Raw genomic sequence first — 4,901 nt, forward strand, 5'->3', positions numbered from 1 at the left:
TATGTCGTACCTTAACCTAACCTATGTCGTACCTTAACCTAACCTATGTCGTACCTTAACCTAACCTATGTCGTACCTTAACCTAACCTATGTCGTACCTTAACCTAACCTATGTCGTACCTTAACCTAACCTATGTCGTACCTTAACCTAACCTATGTCGTACCTTAACCTAACCTATGTCGTACCTTAACCTAACCTATGTCGTACCTTAACCTAACCTATGTCGTACCTTAACCTAACCTATGTCGTACCTTAACCTAACCTATGTCGTACCTTAACCTAACCTATGTCGTACCTTAACCTAACCTATGTCGTACCTTAACCTAACCTATGTCGTACCTTAACCTAACCTATGTCGTACCTTAACCTAACCTATGTCGTACCTTAACCTAACCTATGTCGTACCTTAACCTAACCTATGTCGTACCTTAACCTAACCTATGTCGTACCTTAACCTAACCTATGTCGTACCTTAACCTAACCTATGTCGTACCTTAACCTAACCTATGTCGTACCTTAACCTAACCTATGTCGTACCTTAACCTAACCTATGTCGTACCTTAACCTAACCTATGTCGTACCTTAACCTAACCTGTATTGCGCCTTAACCTAACCTGTATTGCGCCTTAACCTAACCTGTATTGCGCCTTAACCTAACCTGTATTGCGCCTTAACCTAACCTGTATTGCGCCTTAACCTAACCTGTATTGCGCCTTAACGTAACCTGTATTGCGCCTTAACGTAACCTGTATTGCGCCTTAACGTAACCTGTATTGCGCCTTAACGTAACCTGTATTGCGCCTTAACGTAACCTGTATTGCGCCTTAACGTAACCTGTATTGCGCCTTAACGTAACCTGTATTGCGCCTTAACGTAACCTGTATTGCGCCTTAACGTAACCTGTATTGCGCCTTAACGTAACCTGTATTGCGCCTTAACGTAACCTGTATTGCGCCTTAACGTAACCTGTATTGCGCCTTAACGTAACCTGTATTGCGCCTTAACGTAACCTGTATTGCGCCTTAACGTAACCTGTATTGCGCCTTAACGTAACCTGTATTGCGCCTTAACGTAACCTGTATTGCGCCTTAACGTAACCTGTATTGCGCCTTAACGTAACCTGCATTGCGCCTTAACGTAACCTGCATTGCGCCTTAACGTAACCTGTATTGCGCCTTAACGTAACCTGTATTGCGCCTTAACGTAACCTGTATTGCGCCTTAACGTAACCTGTATTGCGCCTTAACGTAACCTGTATTGCGCCTTAACGTAACCTGTATTGCGCCTTAACGTAACCGATATTGCGCCTTAACGTAACCTATATTGCGCCGTAACGTAACCTATATTGCGCCGTAACGTAACCCACATTGCCCCTTAACGTAACCCACATTGCCCCTTAACGTAACCCACATTGCCCCTTAACGTAACCCAACACACGTTGGGCCTTAACCCAACACACGTTGGGCCTTAACCCAACACACGTTGGGCCTTAACCCAACACACGTTGGGCCTTAACCCAACACACGTTGGGCCTTAACCCAACACACGTTGGGCCTTAACCCAACACACGTTGGGCCTTAACCCAACACACGTTGGGCCTTAACCCAACACACGTTGGGCCTTAACCCAACACACGTTGGGCCTTAACCCAACACACGTTGGGCCTTAACCCAACACACGTTGGGCCTTAACCCAACACACGTTGGGCCTTAACCTGCTCTGTAATTGTCATACGACGCGTTAAATTAGTGTAGTGTTGCCTAACTGCAACCCCCGCAATATAGTTTGCTACTCGCACTGCCCGGTCCCCAGTGTATCGCTTCATGTTAAACACCTTGCAGCTATACACTGTAATGTGGATGGCAGCAGGACGTACATGCTCAATGCCCTTTGCAGTTGTTCATTGGCATTTGCAGTTGTTCATTGGCATTCGCATGTGCGAAGCACTTAGCCTACGCTGTGGTACGGCCTGTGTCAACTGTCCGCTGATGTTGTACGTCCAAATCACACACTGTACTGCACATTGGTCCTCATGTACTGAATGATACATCGTGGTACATGTGACCGTACAACGACTGCGCCAACAACGGCGAACCATGCGGTCCAAATGTTGTGCACTCAGCTACGTGTCGTCTCCCTATAAGAGCTGGATTGCAGTGTGGTATGCCCTGGATGGCGATCAGCATGAGCCGTCTGTTGATGTAGTGGCGCGTGTTGTCAGACGTAGTCGTCTCTTCTCACACACCGTGATAGCATGGTGCACTGCGTTCCACATCTGCGACATGCGACAGAGGCCGGTTGACAGTCGTTCGCGCAATGGACATCGCATACGTACGGGGGCCACCTTCCACGTGTTCGCGAAGCGTGCACATGTTGTTGCGTGTATGTGGGCAGACATAGTGTGTCGTGACACCTGACACAGGCATGCAACAATCGTTGAATTTGCAAATGGCGATGGACGCCTACGTTTGCTGGTGACGTTATGCAAATGAACAACTGGTAAACCGTTGTGGTGCGGTTGTTCTCGCTAGAGGTGAATCAGTGATGGCGACGATCGGTTGAGCTACCAACCGGTTGTTCCAGCGATACCCACCATGCCCACGAACGTGAATGGCATCTGGGTGTGAAGCGATACGCGGCGGTGGCTGGGTGGGACCGTCCCCGGCCGGTGAGGGGGGGCCTCCCGGCGTGCTGGCCGCGCGGTGCGTGGGCGCACGCGCTACAGCCGGCTGGTGGGGGCGGCCAGTGGCAGGCGCGCCGGCCGACGGAGGCGGCAGGCGGCGCAGCTGCGCGCCGGCGCACCCTGCACGCGGCGCCGTGCGGCCAAAGTAGGTCCTCGCGGGCCCGGTGCGAAGCGCGGTGGACATCTGCAGTGTGCTGGTCCGATTGAGGACTGTGTGCGCTGAGGATGCGCCGCCGCCCGGCGCTCGGCGCCGCGACGCCGTCTGCTGCTCGGTCGCCTCTGCGGTTCTCGCAGGTGGTTTGTATCGCAGCTGTGCGGACGTGTTGGCGCGTGCGCTGTGCTGGGAGAGTTCGCTTCGGCACCCAAGTGGGGCTTTTGTCCTTCTGTGGCGCTGGCGTTGGAGCTGCCGGTCACCGTAGGTGGCGCGTGTTGTCTCCCGCCGGCAATGCCACGACAGCACGCTCCCGGGCCTCTGTCGGCAGCGGCAAGCTCAGTTGGGAGCACGGGTGGTCGCACCTAAAGCGTCTACTCGCCAAACTCCGGGCGATTGCGCCTCTCTCGAACCCGACCAAGTACTTAGGACGGCGCTGCGCGCCGCCGGGACCTGAGAGGGTTTCGAGGTGTATTGTGCAGGGGAGCTCAGCCTCCTCCTGTTTGCAGAATAATTGAGCGGACGCTTGCGTGTTCGCGCGGGCCCCCGGGACACACTCCCGGGCGGCCGGCTGCTCAGCTCTAGTTGACGCAGCTCCCTGGTTGATCCTGCCAGTAGTCATATGCTTGTCTCAAAGATTAAGCCATGCATGTCTCAGTACAAGCCGCATTAAGGTGAAACCGCGAATGGCTCATTAAATCAGTTATGGTTCCTTAGATCGTACCCACGTTACTTGGATAACTGTGGTAATTCTAGAGCTAATACATGCAAACAGAGTCCCGACCAGAGATGGAAGGGACGCTTTTATTAGATCAAAACCAATCGGTCGGCTCGTCCGGTCCGTTTGCCTTGGTGACTCTGAATAACTTTGGGCTGATCGCACGGTCCTCGTACCGGCGACGCATCTTTCAAATGTCTGCCTTATCAACTGTCGATGGTAGGTTCTGCGCCTACCATGGTTGTAACGGGTAACGGGGAATCAGGGTTCGATTCCGGAGAGGGAGCCTGAGAAACGGCTACCACATCCAAGGAAGGCAGCAGGCGCGCAAATTACCCACTCCCGGCACGGGGAGGTAGTGACGAAAAATAACGATACGGGACTCATCCGAGGCCCCGTAATCGGAATGAGTACACTTTAAATCCTTTAACGAGTATCTATTGGAGGGCAAGTCTGGTGCCAGCAGCCGCGGTAATTCCAGCTCCAATAGCGTATATTAAAGTTGTTGCGGTTAAAAAGCTCGTAGTTGGATTTGTGTCCCACGCTGTTGGTTCACCGCCCGTCGGTGTTTAACTGGCATGTATCGTGGGACGTCCTGCCGGTGGGGCGAGCCGAAGGCGTGCGACGCGCCTCGTGCGTGCTCGTGCGTCCCGAGGCGGACCCCGTTGCAATCCTACCAGGGTGCTCTTGAGTGAGTGTCTCGGTGGGCCGGCACGTTTACTTTGAACAAATTAGAGTGCTTAAAGCAGGCAAGCCCGCCTGAATACTGTGTGCATGGAATAATGGAATAGGACCTCGGTTCTATTTTGTTGGTTTTCGGAACCCGAGGTAATGATTAATAGGGACAGGCGGGGGCATTCGTATTGCGACGTTAGAGGTGAAATTCTTGGATCGTCGCAAGACGAACAGAAGCGAAAGCATTTGCCAAGTATGTTTTCATTAATCAAGAACGAAAGTTAGAGGTTCGAAGGCGATCAGATACCGCCCTAGTTCTAACCATAAACGATGCCAGCCAGCGATCCGCCGCAGTTCCTCCGATGACTCGGCGGGCAGCCTCCGGGAAACCAAAGCTTTTGGGTTCCGGGGGAAGTATGGTTGCAAAGCTGAAACTTAAAGGAATTGACGGAAGGGCACCACCAGGAGTGGAGCCTGCGGCTTAATTTGACTCAACACGGGAAACCTCACCAGGCCCGGACACCGGAAGGATTGACAGATTGATAGCTCTTTCTTGATTCGGTGGGTGGTGGTGCATGGCCGTTCTTAGTTGGTGGAGCGATTTGTCTGGTTAATTCCGATAACGAACGAGACTCTAGCCTGCTAACTAGTCGCGTGACATCCTTCGTGCTGT

At 52.6% G+C, this 4,901-nt stretch overlaps 1 non-coding gene across 1 annotated transcript in view; it reads left to right on the top strand.

The window, feature by feature from the left end:
* The first annotated feature begins 3,430 nt into the window (after positions 1–3,430).
* LOC124563379 overlaps positions 3,431–4,901 on the top strand; it is a 1,910-nt gene continuing 439 nt past the window's right edge. Inside the window, exon 1 of the ribosomal RNA XR_006970133.1 lies at positions 3,431–4,901. This exon is cut by the window's right edge and continues 439 nt beyond it. This is a non-coding gene — a ribosomal RNA (small subunit ribosomal RNA).

The sequence above is a fragment of the Schistocerca americana genome, unplaced genomic scaffold (assembly GCF_021461395.2).
Source record: "Schistocerca americana isolate TAMUIC-IGC-003095 unplaced genomic scaffold, iqSchAmer2.1 HiC_scaffold_1197, whole genome shotgun sequence".
In the NCBI taxonomy this organism is placed as follows: Eukaryota; Metazoa; Arthropoda; class Insecta; order Orthoptera; family Acrididae; genus Schistocerca; species Schistocerca americana.